Source organism: Bos indicus, chromosome 8, assembly GCF_029378745.1.
Source record: "Bos indicus isolate NIAB-ARS_2022 breed Sahiwal x Tharparkar chromosome 8, NIAB-ARS_B.indTharparkar_mat_pri_1.0, whole genome shotgun sequence".
Classification (NCBI taxonomy): Eukaryota; Metazoa; Chordata; class Mammalia; order Artiodactyla; family Bovidae; genus Bos; species Bos indicus.
Window position 1 is genome coordinate 21,867,981 of NC_091767.1, and position 24,852 is coordinate 21,892,832.

Below are 24,852 nucleotides of genomic sequence, written 5' to 3' on the forward strand. Positions count from 1 at the left end.
TTAAAATAAACTTGGTCACACTCTCAAATATGAGGTTACTGCAAAAAAGATTTCTAAGTATATGCATATTGAGACCCTCACATTGCAGACAGTTTTTAAATGCTGGGTATTCCTAAGTCTGACCTAAGTGAAGAGACCTGAGTTCAAGTCTCAATTTTTAATGAGGCCCTTAACAACAAGTCACTTTGCCATCCTGGGTATTAGTCTCCTGAACTATAAAATGAAGATGCCAGGTTCATTAGGTAACAACTGACCAAAATGGAAAAAAAAAATAATAATAACTAACTTAAGCAAAAACTTCAAACTGGTTTGTGTCCAGGAGTAGACATGTTTCAGGTGAGTCTTAATCCAGGGGTGGAATCATGTGGCCAGGACCTAATGTTCTCCTATCTGTCTGCTATGCTCCTCTGTATTGCTCTGCTTTCAGGCTCCATGTGTCACAAAATGATTACCAGAAACTCTAGGCCTATATCCTCCACAAGTCCTCTGAGTCAACAACTATCTTGGACAAAATGCCTTTAAGGTCACTGGCATTTGCTCTGATTCCTGGTTCTATGAGATCCTACTAAGGTCTTACTTAGAGTATCAGGATGTAGGAACTGTCTGGAGGATCTAAGTACCTCTCTGTACCCCGCAAAGGAAGGAATCTGTTACACTTCCACTGCCATGGCCTTGATGTGGCTGGTGCTTCCTGGTGTGCCCCACACTTCAGCTCCTCCCAATTGTAGTTTCCTCCGTGTAGTTTATTGTCAAATGTCATTTTGCCTTTTAATACACTCTTCCCTCCATCTGGGATGCCCTTCTTCCTTATCTGTCTGCAAAATGCTTACTCACTGAACAAAACATCATTTTTCCTCTGAAATCGTCCCTGATTACAATACTCCCCTCAAGTGAAATTGATCACTCAGTTGTACTTAGGCCTTCCTACCTACCTAGACTGGAATATATACTATGCTATGCTATGCTAAGTCACTGCAGTCGTGTCCGACTCTGTGTGACCCCATAGACAGCAGCCCACCAGGCTGCCCCGTCCCTGGGATTCTCCAGGCAAGAACACTGGAGTGGGTTGCCATTTCCTTCTCCAATGCGTAAAAGTGAAAGTGAAATCGCTCAGTCATGTCCGACTCTTAGCGACCCCATGGACTGCAGCCCACCAGGCTCCTCCATCCATGGGATTTTCCAGGCAAGAGTACTAGAGTGGGGTGCAATTGCCTTCTCCGACTGGAATATATACCATATTGTATAGTATTCATGTATGTATATGTCTTCTCTAAGGGGGCTTCCTTGGTGGCTCAGGGGTAAAGAATCCGCCTGTGAATGCAGGAGACATGGATTCGATCCCTGGGTCGGGAAGATCCCTTGCAGAAGGAAATGGCACCCACTCCAGTATTTTTGCCTGGGAAGTCCCATGGACACAGGAGCCTGGCAGGGGGTCACAAAAGAATCAGACACAACTGAACAACAAATTCTCCAAGGAGTATTTCCACTGCCGTTTGCAGATGAGGGAGCATGCCTTATTTATCTTTATGTGCTCAGGGCCAAATACAGTTCCCAAAACATAACAATCATTCGATAAATTTTGATGAATTGATAAAATCTTGTTCCTTTGAACTAGAACATTACTGACTCTCATTCTGTCACCTACAATTTAAAATAATGCATCTCCCTCCCACACGCCAATCCAACTATCAATAACAAATGATTTTACAGTCTTATGTGTTCATAAAGTAGAGTTAATCCTGCTTTCTAATCATTTTTAGGACAAATGTTTATTTGGTTTTCACATAATGAATGAGATTCCATCACTAAATCTGAGGCATCTGAGCACTAGAAAAGGTGCTCCCTAATACCCATACAGTTATACAATGTATCTCAGTGTTGCATTCATTCTCCTAGGAGTTCTCTGAGGCCTATGCTGAAGAATGCTTTTTAAATTATTTTATTTATTTACTTATTTTTCGCCTGTGCTGGGTCTTTGCTGCTGTGCAGGCTTTCTCTAGTTGCAGCGAGCGGGGGCTACTCTCGTTGCAGTGGGCTGGCGTCCCATTGCAGTGGCTTCTTTTGTTGCAGGCAAGGGCCCTAGAGCGCCCAGGCTTCAGTAGTTGTGGCACACATGCTCAGTAGTTATGGGGCACAGGCTTAGTTGCTCTGCACCATGTGGAATCCTCCTGCACCAGGGATCAAACCCACATCCCCTGCATTGGCAGGCAGTTTCTCAACCACTGGACCACGAAGAAAGTCCTGGAGAATACTTTTAATGAAGTTTGTTGAGTGTACAATTTATGTTTCCTATCAATATTGCCCAGCTATTGTGTTTAATTTGAGAAAAAATGTCTCTGTGTTTTGGGAATCTGTTAACTGATAATATTCCTGCTTACCCTCCGTAGCCAGAGGTTATTATGCCAGAGGACGCTAGGGTGCAAAATCTTGCTGTAGGGAGCTGCGGGACAGGGACCCGGGTGCAGGGTATTCACTCTATGTGCCACACCTATATTCCACTTCATTATTTTTATACAGGGAGAATTGAATTTTTTAAAACCTAGGAAAGGAAAGGTAATGTTCAAAGAGGACGGCAAGCCATTCCTCTTGTCTTCAGTTACAGGAATGATGACATCTACAGCTACTAGCAGGGGAGACCAAGGCCTGGGTCCCTGGCATAATTTGCAGGACTCACTGTAGCCCAGGAAAAGCTCCGCCTAATGGGTCGCATTATCGACTTGGGTGTGGCTATTACTTCTTAGACCTCAGTTATTAGGTTGACCATCAGTTTACTGCCAGCTTTGGAATTTAAGGAACTTAGTGGGAAGTATTATCTAAGCTCCATGAGGCTTCATTTACTTAACTCACTGACCATGACTTGGAAAAACAAGCCAACAAATGAGTTCAGAAAGCGTGTATGTTTACCAGAAGAGTTCACATGGTATTGCCATACTGATGTTATTGTCACTGCAAATCCACTTAGAGACCACCCACTACAGCACTGGAAAAGAGTTACACCCTCATGCTCCTGCTGTAGAAAGTCCACTTCTCGGGTTTCTTGAATGATTCATGCTCTCTCTCAAATCCTGTCTGCCTGGAATACACTTCTCACTGGCATTCTGGTTCCCCAGTGTCATCTAGTCAGCCTTGTTTTCCTTCAACTTGCAAGTTCTCCAGGAATACTTCTCAAGATCTCTTGGACTCTATCATACCTCCTCACGTCTAGAACTTTCCTTCCCTAGAGTTCAGTGCTGCCTCCTTTGGTTGAGGCCTGTAAAGTCCTCAATGGCCAGGATCCTTTCTGTCATGTTCACAGATGGGAACAAGAAAATGGGAATGTGGAGTAGTCTTATCAAATTTGGGGAAAATGAAGAAAAATTTTCTTTTTATGTTTATACAAATGAAAAAAGGGGAATATCTGGGAAAGGAAGAGAAAATAAAAACCAAACTAACATCCCACTATATTTAAATTCCCTCTTATGTACCAGGCGCTAGACTATGATGTGCATGGGGGCTACAAAGTCCAATAAGTCTTGGTTCCTGCTCAATGAATTATAGTTGTCTTGAGTCAAAATACAAGAGGTTGATGAACCAAAAGAAAATTTGTTGGATTCCTGAAATAAGAAGAGGAAAATGAGAGAAAGAAGAATTGGGAGGTGAGGGGGAAAGTAGGCTTTGAATGTTTTCAAATTTCATTGATTCCTTTTACCTTCTTCATCTGCAACCCAACAAATACTCTGAATTCAGACTTGTGTTTTGTAACCGAATATGGAAATGTTAAAGCCTGTTTCTTACACTTTATAAAGACATTTGGAGGCTCTTTGCTTTGTATGCTACAGTACTATTTTTAAAAACAGCTCAATCAACAAACATTATAGAACCATTGTTATGGGGCCAGCACTGTGCTTACTGCTGTGGGCTATATGCTTTAAAAGAGAGGCTTTATTCTTCCTTCATATCTCAGCTCTCCACATCCTTCCAAGATGCATAGCTGTTTACATTTGTGCAGTCATCCTTTTCATTTTCCCTTTAAATCAGCACTCTGTAATTGCAGTAACACATTTTAGTGCTGTGTTAGGTGAGGAAGCTGAAATAGTTGCCTGTATGACTCAACCAAGCTCATGTTCTCCCAAGTTTCTTTTACTTGAAATTCCATCCTCATTCTGACCACACTGCCTTGGCAGAACCACTAAGTACAAAAGATGACAATGATTAAGTCCCATCTCCTAAACAGAAGATACAGTACAGATTTTCTTCTTACAGTAAAAAATTAATACTAGTCTCCATCTGAATGTTAGAGCCCATAAAATTATGCAAAGAATGCTCACATATTAAATTTCCACAAACTTACAAAAAAAGGAAGACGATCAAAAATATGTTTATCCTTGGCAATTGGGGTTTTCTTCCAGAAGATGACTCTGCAGAGGGCAACTGTAAAAAAAAAAAAAAGTCATCTCTTCCCTATGCATTGATGGGTATACCCCATGGAGCCTAGAGTGGTATGATACTAAAAAAAAAATAAGAATGCTGCAGGAAACCTGGGTTTGACCCCTGGTTTGGGAAAATCCCCTGGAGAAGGGAATGACTACTCACTGCAATATTCTTACCTGGAGAATTCCATGGACAGAGGAGCCTGTCAGCTACAGTCTGTGGGGTCGCAAAGAGTTGGACACAACTGAAAGATTAACACTCACTCATCAGAGAAAGACGGCAGTGGGATTTATCCGCCTTCCAGGGAAGCATTTAAAGCCTTAAAAAAAATATCAGTGACAGTTCAGAGAACTTCTGCATACAGGGTGTACTCCTAAGGCAGTTTCTACATGAAGTCAATAAAATGGCCCTTTTGCCCAGTATAAAGGGATGGAGTACAAACAGATGCTGAAGAAAAAAGTATCTTCTCCTTCTATTCAATTCTCTGGAATGTTGTAAACTGTTGTAAACATATAGCTTAGTTTTTTCTCCCAAGACTGACTCACATTTTACTAAAAATAATGTGTACGCCTCTTAATAGTTGACCAAGTGTGTTATACTGCACTGAACAGAAAAGTGATGACACAACAAAGATAATGAATTACTTGGGAATTAACACCCCCTTGCCTAAAAAAATAAAGCCTATGCAACCACAAGAGTATACCTGTGGTGGATTCATTTTGATATTTGGTTTTAAATTATTTTTAATAAAAAAAAAAAAGAGCTTCTTTCCTCTTCCAAGAAAATTTAACATCTAAAAAGTCAAGTACAGTCTCAGTTAAATTTCAAAGGGAGATAGGGGGTTTAATAAAGGAAGGACTTTTTCTTGGCTAGTATCATATCTGCCTCTTTCCAAGAAAGTCTGGAAGACATTGAACACTGTAAAACTGCAGTTCTCAGAATCTAGTACCACTTTCCTGTGGATGCCTTTCTATCAAATCATCAAGCAGTACCTGGAAAACTAGACTAGATTGGCATCCCTTGCTTAGGTGTGTCAGTCAGCTCTGTTTTACAAATGAGCCTGGAGCTGTGGGCACCCTTAAGACTGGAGCAAAGAACTTGGTGGGTGGCCTAGAAGAGAGTCTGGGCGTTGTAATAAAAAGACACAGAGATGGCGCATCTGGCCATGAGAAGCTGCTGAGGAAGATACTCAAAGGTCCAGGGAAAGATGCCAGTCCACATCAAGACTACATAAACACTACAGAGAATCAGCCCAGGTGCCAGGCTAACACTGTAAATAAAGTATCTTGGCTTTGTCTTTATTAGAGGAAAGTCCTTATTATCTTAAGGAATATGTTACAGTTACATGGAAAAACATAGAAATACATCAAAGGTGTGGGGAACACTAAAACTTAGCAAACTTATTGTGATTATAGTTGTTAAAGTGCTTTCCCACAAATGATTGTGTTGAATCTTCACAACTCCAGGGAAATGAAATGTTAAATGACAACTACCCTGCATGTGGCCACTCGGTGCATCTTGAGACCACGCCAGGGAATAGAGGCCGGGTCCTCCATCCTGCACACAGAAGGGGGTCCATGTTCAGATGCTTGATGACCCTAGTCCCCAGACAGTGAGTTCACCCACACATGACTGGGCCAGACCCCACCTCAGACCCGACATCTTTGTTATGACTAATTCCACCTTTGGAATGTCTGTGGTCAATTAATTCCAATTAAGGCTTCCGTCCCTATAATCCTCATATGCCAAAAGGAAGTCAGTTTCCCTCCCCTGTTCTTAACCCCTTCATGCTCTGTACCTCTTCTCTCTGGCTTCTCTCCTCAAACCACTAAACCCTCTGGAATCTTCATCCTTTATGTAAAAGAAAAAGAACCAATAAACACAACATCTCCCCACACTAACTGTACATTTCACCTACCATAGAACTAAGGATAGGGGTGACAATTTATTAACCCATTAATGCCACTTTAGAACCACCACAGCTCCATCCTGGCATCTTTGACATCTGACAATACTACTATGTACACTTACATGTTTCTATCATCTACTGACCTCTGGTCACATGCTTTAAGACAGAACACTCCTCCTCTCAAACCCAACTTCTGCCATTGTTCCAGAAAACTTCAGTGTCTTTGGGAGCAATCCACCTTCAATCTGCTGTTCCTTGGCCTCAAATACGTAATAACAATTCTCACCTCCACTCCAATTAGACTTCCCCACACTGCCAGCATATACCCTGAGACTTGTCATCAACCAGAATGGTTCCATACCATTAACTACAACCACTGTAATTCTCTAACCTAGCCATCTTTCCCTCAAAGCTCTCAGGACCCCCACTTGAACATATCTGCTCTTCAAATTCATTGAGTCCTCCAGCTCCTGGGTCTTCATTTCCTCAGAGTCCATGAGCATTCCCCTAAAAGGACTCTAAGTAGTTGGCTATCTGAACTACTCACCACCAGTGCCTTCAGCTAGATGTCTCTTCTTATGCTGCATTTACCTGGCAAATTCCCAACACAGGATCAATGCCATCTTGGTACCTAGAAGGTTGAACCCTCCCAAGTAAAATGTTAAGCCATTCAGATTATTGTCATAACAAACATATGGTCTCTGATCTTAAAACTTTAATACATCTCAATCTTTTCACTTGATTAAATTTCCTCCCTACTCTCCTATACATCTCTATTGAGGCTATAATCTTTTTCTTCAACTCCCCCCCCCACCTAAAAAAAGATGTCCAGAGACAGAAGAGGAAAAGGAGGGGATATGGTGACATAAAAGCTAACTTTTGAGGGAAGAATCCTCTACTCTCTATAGAGAATTTATTTATTTCTTAAATAAAGAAATTCTTAGGGCTCACCCTGAGCTCTCTTCTCTGCTCATTTTGAGAAGTATCTCTCACCTACTTCTACAGTTTCAATTATCTTCTTTATGCAAAGGACTTTGAAACCTCTATTATCAGTCCAGGTCACACGCCTATGTATCATTAAAGTAAGCTTTAATATATCTGGAGAATATTGCAAATCCTTATGTTGAAATTGATCTCTCTCTGTCTCTGTCTCACACACACACACACACACACACACACACACACACACACACACAAATTGCTTCTCTTATCTCCTCCTCAATAAAATGCATCGTCACCCATTTGTCAGGATAGAAACCTGGTGGACATCCTTGCCTCTTTCCTCTGCCTCACCCAAGTCATCAACAGCTGCTACTAATATCATATCCTGGCTTTTTCTCAAATGCAGCCACTTTTCCCTGTTCAAATAATGAACAATAGCCCTGTTCAAACAAGGAAACTAAAGTTGAGAGAGGTGAAGACATTGTACAATGCCACACAACTAGTAAGTGACCAAGCCTACTCATCTGCCTCCAAAGCCCATGATAGAAATTGGAGAAGAATTTTGGAGGGGGCCCTCAGAGCCAAAGAAGCACAACTTAGACCATTCCAACTGCAGAATGGCCCAAAACCAAGGGGAAAAAGGCACTGGGGGTAACCAGTCTTCCAAGGAAGCATTTAAAGCCTCAAACAAAGTCAATCAAAGAACTTCTGTGTGCAGGGCTTTCTCCTGAGGTAGTTTCTACATGAAGCTAAAAAATGGCCCTTGTGCCCAGAATGAAGATATAGGGGTTCAACAGATGCTGGATAGATGGAGAATATATCATAGAATGTGGCCGTTGATGGCATATGTCATGAGTGAGTGAGCACTCTTTAAGGCACTGAGATTTTGAGGTTGTCACCATAGCATAACCTGGTTTATCCTGAGTCAATCTCGTTTTGTTTTCATTCAGGCTTACGTGGTACTCTCACTGTCAAGTACAAAGATCGAAATGGCTGCAATGAATGTTCTTCCTCTGAGAAACTTTTCTAATAATTCACTTCATCCTCTCGTTAGGTTCATGTTTGTTCCTGGTTTCTCCCTTTACAGTTTTGAAGTCAGTGAAGTCGTCCATTAGAGAGACTGAGAAGAGATGAATGTTAAAGGGAAAAAATAAATGAATGGCAATTTTTCAGCACCCACAAAGTGAAGTTACCTTGGAAATTATGTAAAAATAGACCATGAGGCCTATAGAAAAGTGACGTAAAAAGGTCTATTTTATTATATTATATGATCTTTCTAGAGCTAATCTTTATATCTTACTGAGTGTGGCAGACAAAATATTCTTTGCAAGAGAAGATTCAGTGGTTCCGAATTTTAAATTATTTTTGGTTAAAAACATGGGCTTTGGAGTCTGGCAGAAATAAGTCTATATCCAGTTTCTCTGCCACTTTCCATCTGTGTAACCTTGGGCAGGTCTAAGATGAGGACAGTAATAGTATCCATCCCAGTGTCACTGTGAGGGCTAGACCATCAGTGAATCTACAGTGCTTTCTGCAGTGCCCACAGGTCTTAATAGGTGCTAATTATTAATAGTATTATTAATACTATTGTTGTCATCATTATTGTTATTTTTACTATGAAACAAGTTTTTAAAAAGGGCATATAGGTCTGTATCTAATCCACAGCATCTAGGTATGAAGGGTAAGAAAATATGAAGGCCCTTAAAGAAGTTGGGAAAAATAAATTCCAATGCATGTGCAAACTTAAGAACACATGGGTCTTCTGGGTAATTTAGGAGCTAATTGCTAGAAAGGAATCAAGAGACAATCTCTATAAAGGTAATATTTTAATTTAATGCTTATTTTTATCAAGATAATTCATGTGTGTTTCGAGTCAAATCTTACTAACATAAAACATGACAAAAACCACAGTCACTTGTTTGGTGTGGGATAGAAGTGGACTCAAAATACTTGTTAGTATATGGTGAGAGTGAGACAAAAGGCTGTCTCTAGAACAAGTCTTCGTTTGGGGGTGGGGAGGAGCTAAGCAACTAGGTGGATGGCAGGCTCATTAACTAAGATGGGGAAGACTAGTAGATGAGCAGGATTGCCACAGAGGGGGCAGGCAAAGAACCAAGAGACCTGATATTTAGCCTCAAAAGTGAAGACGCTGAATAGACAATTTGATATACAGCCTAGAGGTCAGGGCATGGGTCATGCGGAAAGTTAATGAATTGCAGGTTACTGGCAAGTAGATGTTAATACTTAAATGACAGCAAGCGAGGCAAAGACCCGGGTTTGATCCTTGAGTTGGGAAAATCCCCTTCTCCCACCTGGAGAAGGGAATGAATACCCACTCCCGTATTCTTGCCTGAAGAATTCCATGGACAAAGGAGCCTGGCTGGCTACAGTCCACAGGGTTGCAAAGAGTCAGACACGACTGAGTAACTAACACTTTCAGTATTACTAACCCAGACGAAGAAAGCTACAAAAAACTGATGCTGACACCTTTCAACATGTAGAGCTCAGGCTGAGGAAGGACAGCCAGGAAGGGTAACTGAGAAGCAATGGCTGGTAAGATTGTCAAAGAGCCAGGGGGCACTGTGACTCTGGAGCAAACAATGGTTCAAGGAGGAGGGCTTAAAATACCCGATCAAAAAATGGGCCAAAGAACTAAACAGACATTTCTCCAAAGAAGACATACAGATGGCTAACAAACACATGAAAAGATGCTCAACATCACTCATTATCAGAGAAATGCAAATCAAAACCACAATGAGGTACCGTCTCACACTGATCAGAATGACTGCGATCCAAAAGTCTACAAACAGTAAATGCTAGAGAGGGTGTGGAGAATAGGGAACCCTCTTACACTGTTGGTGGGGATGCAAACTAGTACAGCCACTATGGAGAACAGTGTGAAGACTCCTTAAAAAAACTGGAAATAGAACTGCCATACAACCCAGCAATCCCACTGCTAGGCATATACACTGAGGAAATCAGAAGTGAAAGAGACACATGTACCCCAATGTTCATCCCAGCATTGTTTACAATAGCTAGGACATGGATGCAACCTAGATGTCCATTGGCAGTTGAATGGATAAGAAAGTTGTGGTTCATATACACAATGGAATATTACTCAGCTATTAAAAAGAATGCATTTGAGTCAGTTCTAATGAGGTGGATGAAACTGGAGCCTATTATACAGAGTGAAGTAAGTCAGAAAGAAAAACACCAATACAGTATATTAACACATATATATGGAATTTAGAAAGATGGTAACGATGACCCTATATGCAAGACAGCAAAAAAGACAGATATAAAGAACAGACTTTTGGACTCCGTGGGAAAAGGCGAGGGTGGGATGATTTGAGACAATAGCATTGAAACATTTATATTACCATATGTGAAATAGATGACCAGTCTAAGTTCAATGCATGAAACAGGGCACTCAAAGCCAGTGCACTGGGACAACCCAAAGGGATGGGATGGGGAGGAAGGTGGGAGGGGAGGGAGGTGGGAGGGAAGTTGGGGAGGGAGGTGGGAGGGAAGTTGAGGAGGGAGGTGGGAGGGAAGTTTGGGATGGAGCGGACACAGGTACACCCATGGCTGATTCATGTCAATGTATGGCAAAAGCCACCACAAATTGTAAAGTAATTAGCCTACAATTAAAATAAATAAATTAATTTTTTTTAAAAAAGGAGGAGGGCATGGACAGCTGTGTGCACGCAGCTCAGAAATCACGCTATAATCCTGCTGCTGCTGCTAAGTCACTTCTGTCGTGTCCAACTCTGTGCGACCCCATAGACAACAGCCCACCAGGCTTTCCCATCCCTGGGATTCTCCAGGCAAGAACACTGGAGTGTGTTGCCATTTCCTTCTCCAAAGCATGAAAGTGAAAAATGAAAGCGAAGTCGCTCAGTTGTGTCCGACTCTTCGCGACCCCACGGACTGCAGCCTACCAGACTCCTCCCATGGGATTTTCCAGGCAAGAGTACTGGAGTGGGGTGCCATTGCTTTCTTCACACTATAATCCTAGCCACCCTTTATTTCCCTGCTTCTGCCCTTAATGGACCACTGTGCTTTTTCTATTATTATTCTCTTGCATTAGAATGGCTCTTCACCTGCCAAAATCCTACCTGTCTTTTGTGACCCAGCAAGAATGCCATCACCTTGGTAATGCATTTCCTATCTCCATTAATAAAAATTGCCCTCTTGCTCCACAATATTCCATAGCCTGTTGTATATTATAATTTATTCTGCTTTGTGCTGTATGTATAGGTGTTCTCTCTTTATCCTTCTTGTCTTCCAATTAGACAGTAGTCCCCCAACCCCTATTATTTCAGCAGAGTGCTGTGCATGTGATAGGTACTCAGTAAAGATTTCCATTGAGTCAAATCCAGAAATACAGAACTCAAGCCTGAAAAAGTATCTCCAAAGGACAATCTGCTTTAACACTGTAGATGTGTTTGCCAGCATATGTATCTTCTGCACCTAACCCAGAAATTACTTATACATTTCCCGGACCCTCTATAGAAAAATAGTGGGAAGAATCATTTCCAAAAAACAAACTTTTTAAATGACACCTTAAAAAAACATGTGATCAAAAAAGTGTAGTGTAGGCAAAGTTCCTGTCACACGCATGTCTCCTGTCACATAGCTTCTGTTGGCTGTGTATCTCCTGAGTTAATGGTTATTTTAGAAACTATTTAGACTAAGCTTTCCTCCAGATCTCAGGTATGAAAATAACAAGTTGCAAAAATCTCGTGAATGAAAAAAAAAAAATTGTGATCCCTGAACTTCACACTAAAAAGCTAAAAAGATTGTTCTAATCCAAGTGCTGGGTTAGCAGGCAGCAATTCTTGAATCTTCTTGCTTCAAACATCACATGCTCGTCCTCTTATTCTAAGGAGGAGGAGTGTGGTAGAAAGAGGGCATCTGGAAGGTAGTTTGGCTAAGAGCTGGAGAAAGAGAAGAGAGAAAAACAGGTAATCCATGGTAAACACACTCACAGTCAAAACTTGATATACCAAGCAGAATTTCTACAGACCTAATTTCTCCTAAGGGAGAATTATTTGCCAAGCTGCCATGTGCAACCTGCTATTAAAAACAACTGGGACTCTATGGCAAAAATGTTAATTTTTATGATTTCCTTTATCATCTCTTCTGTTTTGTACCATGTTGCAAAACAGTTGTCTTTTGAAACTAATCATTCTTTCGTGGCCAATGGTGATTTACAAATTAGACCCTCAGACCTCCCCTAAAAAACTTAGGTCTTTACAGATAATCAAAGATAAACAAATAGCCTGGTGATTAATATGAATACACATTCTTTTTAGTTTCTATGCCAGATCTACCACATATTTGTGATCATCCAAACTGGTTGTTTTTTGTTAATATTTATACTTCCTGTACCTTCAAACCCACATATTCAGAGGGAGAAAACTTTTTTTTGAGAGTACAAGGTGATGGTTTGCAGACGCTCAGCAGTAGACTAAGTGAAGTCACTCAGTTGTGCCCAACTCTTTGCGACCCCATAGATAGTAGCCTGCACCAAGCTCCTCCGTCCATGGGATTTTTCAAGGCAAGAGTACTGGAGTGGGGTGCCATTTCCTTCTCCAGGGAATCTTCCCAACCCAGGGATCAAACCTAGGTCCCTCACATTGTAGACAGATGCTTTACCATCTGAGCCACCAGGGAAGTCCAGCAGTAGACTACATAAGAGTAAATAATCAACCTAGGGACTACCCTGGTGGTCCAGTGATTAAGAATCCACCTTCCAATGCAGGAGATGCTGGTTCAATCCTTGGTCAGAGAACTATGATCCCACATGCCACTGGGCAGCTAAGCCTGCACACCACAGCTAAAGAGCTGGCACCACAACTAAGACCCAATGCAGCCAAATATATGTTGATTTTTAAAAAGAGTATGAGAATAATCAACCTAGCTGCCCTTTGCTGCAACATTAAATAGTCCCGTAACCTCCTTTTCTTAATGGTGGCACCAGTTCAACCACACTCTGGAAGGTATTGGTTTCCTAAAGTACAATGTGGAAGCATCAGAATAAAAGGACAGTGTGAGGAAAACTGACAGTGGGGACTTTGTGGTCTCTAGATTCAGTTGCTCATACAAGAACCTGGGAGGGGGAACCCCCAAAAGATTAGTCACTTCGTTTTGTGTTGCAGAACTCAATTCAGGTTAACAAAGCATTTGCCAACTAAGGAGATGGGAGAATGGCAGTATTCACTTGCTCTGGTCTGAATAAACAAATGTGGAATTTGTGGGCTGACTAATGTCCTGGGATAAACCAGGCAGTCAGCCAAATCCTAGGAGTTCTGATGCAAAGACAGCAAACCCACACTTTTCTTTTTCATGGAAAGTGCTCCATGGGAGTATTAATGTCCACAAGGGCAGCCTGGGTCTTCAGCTTGCCTTAAAAATTCACCAGTATTCATCCACAGGGAATTCTCAGTGCTTCCGAAATTGAAAACCTAGATCAAGTGATAGAAGCAGAATCCCTTCTCGGAAAGTGTCAAATATGCCATTTAGCTCCTTTTAGAAATGTGTTATCATGGTCCCTTTTTAAATACATTACTCTGAAAATATATAATTAGGCTACTAAAATATGACTCTGGTTCTATCTTTCCTTTCATTCATTCATTTTATTCATTGAGTGCCTTCATTCATTCATTGTATACTCCCAGCATATAGAAACAATTTAAGTTTCTATGGATGAAACAGTCTCTGAGTCAGACCCAGTCCAGCTCTTGGGGAATCCTTGGGCAGTCTTTGACAATTTCCAGGGCGTTGGAAGAGTATTACATTCTTATAATTTTACTTTTGTTTAGCAGAAAGTATTAAAAGTTGTAATTTTTTAGTGAGAGAAGCAATAAGCTCTTAAATTAAGGTCACAGCATAAGTTTGTGGGGATGTCAGAAAAAAAGAGTAAGGGGTTTCCCTCTATTTGCCCACCAGGGTCCCTCACCATGCTATGAGGACCAGATTTTATTACCAATAACAGCTACTGGAATATCAAGGACTAAGTTTCACAGGTTCCTAACTAACTCAAGAAAAACTTCCCAGCAGCAGCTCATGCAATCTCCTTTAAACCTATAAGGCTGGTTTATCTACCCAGATCAGACCATACACGGTATATGCAGACTAAAAGCAAAATCGCTGGAATGACTCAATGTGAATATAACACACACTAGAGGGAGAAAGTTCACTGCGGTAAGTGATACAAAGGGAGTGTTTTAAGAGTCTTCAAAACACCTCCAGCCTTCCTTGTGATGTGGGGTCTTCTTAAGTAGTATTTACCCACATTTGGGCCTTCCTATTTCCCACATGAACGTGTAATCTCCATGACTTATTATTAATCCTCCAGAGTCCCAGGAGGAACCTGCCTGCCAAACTGCAAATTTATATAGATGATTCCTTTTAAGCGGCATTATATGTAACTGCCTTAAGAAGGAAATTCAGGTAGATTAGCAGAGATTCAAGCCAGCTCATTCACACACACACACACACACACACAAGCTGTCAAGGTGTCTGGGGTTTATGAAGTCATCGAATCAATACCAAGTTTAACATGTTTTGGTTAGTCTCATGAACATAACTCTTTAGGAAAAAAAGTATTACAAAGTCAAAGTGTGGAAAGGGAGCATTATTTCTGTTTAATTACTATGAAGAAGGGAAAGAAGGTGGAAAGAGAAAGCTATAGAAAAATTCGGGAAAAGAGCTATTTCAGGTATAAAAAACAAGGAAGGAAAACCTGAGCCTGGGATTGGATGATAAGCAGATGGCAGAAGCCACCACAGAAACTGTTTGACCAGCAGCTCAGTCCTCGCCTTGAAGGAACAAGACGAAGTACACAGCCCACAAACCAGAGGAAGCCTGCACAGGAAGCGGAGAGGAAGATAGAGGCTAATGGACTTGGGGACAGGATGAAGCCAGTCCATGTGAGGTTCATGAAAACCAAGTAGGCAATACAAGCAGCAAAGTGTTTCCTTGTGTCATTCACTCAGGACCACAACCCGATTTCAAAACACCATGGGACCAGAGATGGGAAAACCGGGTAAAATGGGGCCATTTAAAAAATTTTCTCTCTTTGCTGTTTGCTTGTCAGAGATGACCACCTTTGACAACCCCATGTGCAACTCCTTTAACAACCCCATGTGCAAAGCACATTTCTCTGATGGCTCAGACGGTAAAGGGTCCACCAGCAATGTGGGAGAGCTGGGTTAGATCCCTGGGTTGGGAAGATCCCCTGGAGGAGGAAATGGCAATCCCCTGGAGGAGGAAATGGCAACTACAGTACTCTTGCCTGGAGAATTCCATGGACAGAGAAGCCTGGCAGGCTGCAGTCCACGGGGTTGCAAAGAGTCAGACACGACTGAGTGACCAACTCATTTTTTCACTTGTGTAAAGCACACACTGGATCCCACTGTGGTGAGCTATTTGATGGACAGTGTCATATTTCCCAGAGGAATTAGACAAGCAGTTGGACTTGACAAGTAGCATAAAATAACATAAAGAGCTTTCTTAAATAGTGCCAGAGAATTCGGTGCCAAAAGCCTGAGGTGGTTATTAGAAAATGGTAACCACTCTGATTGTCTGCCTACAGTCTCTTCATCACCAGGAAACGGCTACGGCAGAACCCAGCCAAAGCAATCACAGCTCCCTTAGGAAGCATTCACCGTGCACTGCTAGCTCTTGCTAACATCCCCGCTGTTTGCAAAGTGGCTAGACAGGGATGTGACAGTAATTCCTGTCGTCAGTTAAGAAGGAACTGCCCAACGGGATTTTAACTTTTAACTGGATTTCAGCCATGCTGTTTCCTTTGGTTACCTATCAGCTGAAACGTCTCTGGCAGCCAAGCTCCAGTGCATTTCGTTTCCATGGTCAATGGAGCAGTACAAAGGAAAAAAACTGGAAAGGGGTCAGGACACACCAGCTCTATCCCTAATCAGCTGCAAGGCTGTGGCCTGGCCAAGTTGCTTCTTTTTTCCTTTAATCATAAAATAGAATAATATAAAACCTACCTCACAGGGTTACAGTCATTGGAGAGAACAGATGAGCAAAATGTTACAGAAAGTATATTCATATATTATATTAATACCTAAGTATATGTGTGTATATACATGTTTTTAAATGTTTCCCATTGCATAAAAGTGAGGTATAGATGTGGTAAGTCCCTGGATAAGTAAAGTGACATCGATCATTTGGATATTTAAGAAAAAAAAAATGCCTCTCTTGATCCTAAGGAGAAAGATAATTGTCCAAATTGTTCAGACCATTTTTCTTCTCCAAGTCCTAGTCATGGGATCTATACAAAGACTGACTTTCATGATTGCTGACAAACAAAATATTTTGAGGAAAATATAATAATGGCTACTGATTACTAAATGTTTACTATATGCTGGCCAATCTATGAAGCTCTTTATAAATATGACTTCACTTCCTCTTCATTATGATCCATGAAATATGTATCATTTAATAATATTATACATTATGCCTAAGTTTAGGAAGAAATTCATTGTTAGAACTAGTATTTAAATTCAGGTCTGTCTCACTTCAGGGCCCTTGGTCTTAGTCAGAGCCATTTCAGTTCTGTAAAGGAAATCATGTTTCTCTTTTGTCCCAGCTTTTTGCAGTTGCTATTAAAAGTTGGCCCACGTGCTCTGGCTGGTTGGCACGCCCTTTGTATTAGAGCTGAAGGTTCCTGGAGGCCCACATGGAGGCCCATAGAGACGGGGTGGTGTGAGGGAGTGTTTTAAAAGGAAACGGCAAAGAAGCTTCGCGAGAAAGGACCTGTGGGGTTCACACTCATATCTGAAAGGCTATATTTCTTGGGTAAATGCCACACAGGTTTGCATTTAGACAGAATAGGAAAGAGTCCCAGAAACACACACACATAATTAACCTGCACCAAAGTAGGCAAGACTACACAGTGGGGTAAAGACAGCCTCTTTAACAAGTGGTGTTGGAAAAACTGGACAGTTACATGCAAAAGAATAAAACTGGACTACTTTTTTACAGCCTATACAAAAATGAATTCAAAATGGATTAGAGACAATTATAAGAATTGACCATAAAACTCCAAGGAGAAAACATAGGCAGTTTACTCTTTGACACTGGACTTAGCAATATTTTTTTGGATCTGTCTCTTCAGACAAGGGGGAAACAAAAGCCAAAATAAATAAATAGTATTACATCAAACTAAAAAATCTGTTCTCAGCAAAGTAAAGCCTTGACAAAATGAAAAAGCCACCTACTGAGTGGGAGAAGATATTTGCAAAACAATTATGTCCAATACAGGACTTCCCTGGTGGCTCAGATGGTAAAACATCTGTCAACAATGCGGGAGACCCGGGTTCAATCCCTGGGTTGGGAAGATCTCCTGGAGAAGGAAATGGCAATCCACTCCAGTACTATTGCCTGGAAAATCCCATGGACAGAGGAGCCTGGTAGACTACAGTCCATGTCCAATATGGGGTTAATATCATATATATATATATATATATAATTCATACAACTCAATAGCGAAAGAATAACCTGATAAAACATGGGCAGGGTATCTAAATAAACATTTTTCCAAAGAATACATACAGATGGCCAACAGACACACGAAAATATGCTCAACATCATGGGCATCAGGGAAACGCAAATCAAAACCACTATGAGATATCATCTCACATCTGTCAGAACAGCTGTTATCAAAAAGACAAAAGATACCAAGTGTTGACGAGGATGTGGAGAAAAGGGAAACCTTCAGCACTGTAAGTGGGATTGTTAATTGGTACAGCCTCTACGGAAAACAGTATGGAGGTTCTTCAAAAAATTAAAAATAGGACTACCACATGACCCAGCAATTTCACTCCTGGGTATTTACCTAAACAAAAACACTAATTCAAAAAGATATATGCACCCCTGTGTTCATTACAGCATTATCCACCAATGTGAAAGTGAAAGTTGTTCAATCATGTCCAACTCTTCATAACCCCAAGGTATTATGTTAAGAGAAATGTTAGAGAAAGACAAGTACCCCATGATCTCAGTTATATGTGAAATCTAACAAACCAAATGAAATGAAGACAGACACATAGATGCAGAGAACAAATGGATAGCTGTCAGAGGGGAAGGAATAGAGGTTGGGCAAAATAAGCATAGGTGAAGAGGATGAAGAGGTACAAATTTCTACTTATAAATAAGCCACAGGGATGTAATATACAGCATGGGGAATATTGTCAGTATACTATGATAACCTTGTATGGGTACAGATGGTTACTAGAATTGCCAGGCCGATTATTTCGTAATCATTTAAAATGCAGCATCATTATGTTGTACACCTGAAACTGGCATTATATTGCACATCATCTATATTTCAATATATAAACAAATATTTTTTAAAAGAGCAGGAAGGAACTTTTTCTATAGTCTCTGGTCATTCTCATTTAGACCAAAACTGTTCCTCAGATGTGGCAATGAGCTGTTCAGGAATTTTATTCAACTAAGATTAATTCAGTTTGGATGTCTAATAGGTTTTTGTGTCCCGTCTCCCACCAGTTACCTCAGATAGTTTCTTTGGAGTTAAATACATTTCAAATATGTATCCCAATTTTATCCTCAAAAGTAGTACTGACTCAGGAAAGGTTTCTATCTTTTACAATAATACTTGAACCCTGGAAGAACCACATAACATATTAGCCTAATTATTAGATTTTATTTTAAGAGAAAGGTTGACCAATAGAATTTCAGAATTGAGAGTAATAATAGCTGTACAGCTGATATTGAGTTCTTATAGAATGGAAAGCATAGTGACATACCTCTTACAGAGATTATTTCATTTAAACCTTTACATATATATAAGGTAAACACTGTTAGGATTTTCATCTTCAAACAAAACTAGATTTGTCATTGATACTTCTTATGATCCAATGGCCACCAAAATGACAAAGGGGTAAAGTTGGGACAAGAGTAACAGAACATTTTAGCATATTCCCCTGCAATCTCCCCACTTCTCCAGTGTTCTCTCAAACACCTTATTCAGTCAACCAAGGTGGTTCAAAATCATTTGTCCTACTGCTTCCCTGACATGGATTGGTCACTAGAAATATCCCCAAAAATTATCCAGAGGAAAAAAAAAAAAAAACAGTAAAACCATAAAGAGGCAATTAAAGACATTTAACTGTTTAAAGGACCTGAGAATAAACTATGACTTCAAGAAAACAGTATATGCAACTTGTGAAATTGTGAAAGTTAAATATCCAATGGAGAACTGCCAGCCTAGCCCCATGAACAGACTCTTCCATGTAATTCAATGGAAATGATTCTACTGGACTTATGCAATAGAAAAGGAGAAAAAGATATATGTTGAGAAATGTAGGATCAGGAGAGTTGGGCCAATATAATGAGAAGCTTTGGTTGCTATGCACCCTTTGGCCAGCTCCCTCCCTCCAAGAGAAGGTCACAGCTGAGAGATGTCTTAGAGAGGCACACGACTGCCTGGGGCAATGGAGTTAGTACAGAGAGACATTTATAGGATGCAGTGACAAGTGGTTGTTGAACAAATCCAGCTCTAAAATATACCCAATGACTTACATCATCTTTGGAGTTACCAGCTTAATATTTTCTTATCCAGAGTCTAACCACAGAAAAGCTGGATCTCAAAATTTCCTTAAAGGGAAAATATTTAGGAAGGCATTACATAGTAGGTCCTTGTTTCTACTTTTGTTGTTGTTGTTGTTGATGTTATTAGTTATGTTTTACAATGTATCTTCTTTAATGGAGACACAATGAATAAGTTTTTCAACTCACCAGTTCTTGGAAGCATGAATTTGCAACAGTGGTGAAAGGATATCTCTTCAGTGCTCAGGTCAGGGGTAAAATAAGTGTTTTTTTGTCACCGATCCACCAGCATCCAGAGTTCCCCTCTAAAACCTGTGAAGATGAGACACTTATATTAATACATAAACACATGCAAAGAATCAGGGTCTCCCTTTATACAAAATTGTAGCAACAATATACATAGACAAAACTCGGGCTTGTGAAACACTGCTACAGAAAAAATAAGAGAAAGAAAAGAAAAGGGAGGAGAGGGAGAGAAGAAGAGAAAGGAAGGGAAGAGCTCTTAGACAAATAAAAGAGATGAAAACGCTTTTTGTTTTATGTCTTTTAGGATCATGAGTTCATCTCTATTATATGCATTATATCTTTACTATAACTCTGGAGGTAATTTGGATCACCCTCAAGTTTCAGAAAAAGATATCAGTGCTCAAAGAAGTAAAGTAGGTTTTGCTACTAAAAAGCATCAACCCCAGGATGTGATCCTAGGTGTCCATGATTTTAAAAACATTCATTCTCTTTTATCTCATTACCTTTCTTCCCAAGAGAATGCTCCTTTGAGGTACACTTTCAATTCTATAAGTGAAGATAACATATATCTGCTGGCAAGAAGACAGAAGTCTTTTCATTGATTCAGAATGAAGCTATTCTTCCTCTCATCAAAAGAGAGAATGACTGTAGGAGAAAGAAGAGGCAAGTGTTCACAAATCTCGTGACTTGGCCTAAACACAGGAGATATTTCCTAAGCCCCTTTATCACCTGGACAGTGTGCAGAGTAGAGAAATACATTGAATATAGTATATTTCCACTCAATAACTAAAATACAAGAGTTCCATCTTCCAATTTCAGCAATTTCAGCTAGTTTAAACCCATGAACAGCAATGAAAAGGACATGATGTTAGGATACTGAAAAATAGGACACTGAAAGATGAACTCCCCAAGTCGATAGGTTCCCAATATGCTCCAGATGAGTGGAGAAATAACTCCGGAAAGAATGAAGAGACAGAGCCAAAGGAAAAACAACACCCAATTGTGGATGTGACTGGTGAATTAAAGTCCAATGCTGTAAAGAGCAATATTGCATAGGAACCTGGAATGTTAGGTCCATGAATCAAGGCAAATTGGAAGCAGTCAAACAGGAGATGGCAAGAGTGAGCATCAACATTTTAGGAATCAGTGAACTAAAATGGACTAGAATGGGTGAATTTAATTCAAATGACCATTATATATACTACTGTGGGCAAGAATCCCTTAGAATAAATGGACTAGCCATCATAGTCAACAAAAGAGTCCAAAATGCAGTACTTGGATGCAATCTCAAAAATGACAGAATGATCTCTGTTCATTTCCAAGGCAAACCATTCAATATCACAGTAACCCAAGTCTATGCCCTGACCAGTAATGCTGAAGAAGCTGAAGTTGAACAGTTCTATGAAGACCTACAAGACCTTCCAGAACTAACACACAAAATAAGATGTCCTTTTCATTATAGGGGATTGGAATGCAAAACTAGGAAGTCAAGAAATACCTAGAGTAACAGGCAAATTTGGCCTTGGAGTACAGAATGAAGCAGGGCAAAGGCTAATAGAGTTTTGCCAAGAGAATGCACTGGTCATAGCAAACACCATTTTCCAACAACACAAGAGAAGACTCTACACATGGACATCACTAGATGGTCAGTACCGAAATCAGATTGATTATATTCTTTGCAGCCAAAGATGGAGAAGTTCTATACAGTCAGCAAAAACAAGACTGGGAGCTGACTGTGGCTCAGATCATGAACTCCTTATTGCCAAATTCAGACTGAAATTGAAGAGGTAGGGAAAACCACTAGACCATTCGGTTCAGTTCAGTTCAGTCGCTTCTGACTCTTTGTGACCCCATGAATTGTAGCACACCAGGCCTCCCTGTCCATCACCAACTCCCAGAGTCTACTCAAACTCATGTCCATTGAGTCAGTGATGCCATCCAGCCATCTCATTCTCTGTCTTCCCCTTCTCCTCCAGTTCCCACTCCCTCCCAACATCAGAGTCTTTTCTAATGAGTCAACTCTTCACATGAGGTGGCCAAAGTACTGGAGTTTCAGCTTTAGCATCAGTCCTTCCAAAGAAATCCCAGGACTGATCTCCTTTAGAATGGACTGGTTGGACCTCCTGGCAGTCGAAGGGACTCTCAAGACTATTCTCCAACACTACAGTTCAAAAGCATCAATTTTTCAGCACTCAGCTTTCTTCATAGTCCAACTCTCACATCCATACATGACCACTGGAAAAACCATAGCCTTAACTAGATGGACATTTGTTGGCAAAGTAATGTCTCTGCTTTTCAATATGCTATCTAGGTTGGTCATAACTTTCCTTCCAAGGAGTAAGCATCTTTTAATTTCATGGCTGCAGTCACCATCTACAGTGATTTTGGAGCCCAGAAAAATAAAGTCTGACACTGTTTCCACTGTTTCCCCATCTATTTCCCATGAAGTGATGGGACCAGATGCCACGATCTTCGTTTTCTGAATGTTGAGCTTCAAGCCAACTTTTTCACTCTCCACTTTCACTTTCATCAAGAGGCTTTTTAGTTCCTCTTCACTTTCTGCCATAAGAGTGGTGTCATCTGCATATCTGAGGTTATTGATATTTCTCCCAGCAATCTTGATTCCAGCTTGTGCTTCTTCCAGTCCAGTGTTTCTCATGATGTACTCTGCATATAAGTTAAATAAGCAGGGTGACAATATACAGCCTTGATGTACTATGACCTAAATCAAATACCTTAGGATTATACAGTACAAGTGACAAATAGACTCAAGGGATTAGATCTGATAGAGTGCCTGAAGAACTATGGATAGAGGTTTGTGACATTGTATAGGAGGCAGTGATCAAGACCACTCCCAAGGAAAAGAAATGCAAAGAGGCAAAGTGGTTGTAAATAGCTGTGAAAAGAAGAGAAGCAAAAGGCAAAGGAGAAAAGGAAAGATATACCCATTTGAATGCAGAGCTCCAAAGAATAGCAAGGAGAGATAAGAAAGCCTTCCTCAGTGATCAATGCAAAGAAATAGAGGAAAACAACAGAATGGGAAAGACTAGGGATCTCTTCAAGAAAATTAGAGATACCAAGGGAACATTTCATGCAAAGATGGGCACAATAAAGGACAGAAATGGTAGGGACCTAACAGAAGCAAAAGCTATTAAGAAGAGGTGGCAAGAATACACAGAAGAATATACAAAAAAGATCTTCATGACCCAGATAATCACGATGGTGTGATCACTCAGCTAGAGCCAGACATCCTGGAATTGAAGTCAAGTAGACCTTAGGAAGCATCATTACAAACAAAGCTAGTGGAGGTGATGGAATTCCAATTGAGCTATTTCAAATCCTAAAAGATGATGCTGTGAAAGTGCTGCACTCAGTATGTCAGCAAATTTGGAAAACTCAGCAGTGGCCACAGGACTGGAAAAGGTCAGTTTTCATTTCAATCCCAAAGAAAGGCAATGCCAAAGAATGTTCAAACTACCACACAGTTGCACTCATCTCACATGCTAGCAAAGTAATGCTCAAAATTCTCCAAGCCAGGCTTCAGCAGTATGTGAACTGTGAAATTTCAAATGTTCAAGCTGGATTTAGAAAAGGCAGAGGAACCAGAGGTCAAATCACCAACATCCATTGGATCATCAAAAAAGCTAGAGAGTTCCAGAAAAACATCTACTTCTGCTTTATTGACTATGCCAAAGCCTTTGACTGTGTGGATCAAACAAACTGTGGAAAATTCTTAAAGAGGTGGGAATACCAGACAACCTGCCTCCTGAGAAATCTGTATGCAGGTCAAGAAGCAACAATTAGAACTGTACATGGAACAACAGACTGGTTTCAAGTCAGGAAAGGAGTACGTCAAGTCTGTATATCGTCACCCTGCTTATTTAACTTATACGCAGAGTACATCATGAGAAACGCTGGGCTGGATGAAGCACAAGCTGGAATCAAGATTGCTGGGAGAAATATCAATAACCTCAGATATGCAAATGACACCACCCTTATGGCAGAAAGCAAAGAAGAACTAAAGAGGCTCTTGATGAAAGTAAAAGAGGAGAGTGAAAAAGTTGGCTTAAAATTGAACATTCAGAAAACTAAGATCATGGCATCTGGTCCCATCACTTCATGGCTAATAGGGAAATGATGGAAACAGTGACAGACTATTTTTGGACTCCAAATTCACTGCAGATAATGACTGCAGCCATGAAATTAAAAGATGCTTGCTCCTTGGAAGAAGAGTTATGACCAACCTAGACAGCATATTAAAAAGCAGAGACATTACTTTGCCAACAAAGGTCCGTCTAGTCAAAGCTATAGTTTTTCCAGTAGTCATGTATGGATGTGAGAGCTGAACTAGAAAGAAAACTGAACACCGAAGAATTGATATTTTTGAACTGCGGTGTTGGAGAAGACTCTTGAGAGTCCCTTGGACTGCAAGAAGATCCAACCAGTCCATCCTAAAGGAAATCAGCCCTGAATATTCATTGGAAGGACTGATGCTGAAGCTGAAACTCCAATACTTTAGCCACCTAATGAGAAGAACTGACTCTTTTGAAAAGACCCTGATGCTGGGAAGGATTGAAGGCAGGAGGAGAAGGGGATGATAGAGGATATGATGGTTGGATGGCATCACCAACTCAATGGACATGAGTTTGAGCAAGCTCTAGGTTTGGTAATGGACAGGGTGGCCTGGTGTACTGCAGTCCATGGGGTCACAAAGAGTCAGAGATGACTGAGCGACTGAA

General features: G+C 40.6%; 1 protein-coding gene across 1 annotated transcript in view; it reads right to left on the reverse strand.

The window, feature by feature from the left end:
* Nucleotides 1–3,903: 3,903 nt before the first annotated feature.
* The window catches only part of LOC139184504 (ras-associated and pleckstrin homology domains-containing protein 1-like), a 73,865-nt gene continuing 52,916 nt past the window's right edge, over nucleotides 3,904–24,852 (reverse strand). The window contains exons 6-8 of the mRNA XM_070794434.1: nucleotides 20,617–20,758; nucleotides 20,057–20,179; nucleotides 3,904–12,201 (exon numbers count right to left, since the gene is read on the reverse strand). The gene's annotated coding sequence lies outside the window, so the exon portion shown is untranslated. The remainder of the gene's footprint in view (nucleotides 12,202–20,056; nucleotides 20,180–20,616; nucleotides 20,759–24,852) is intronic.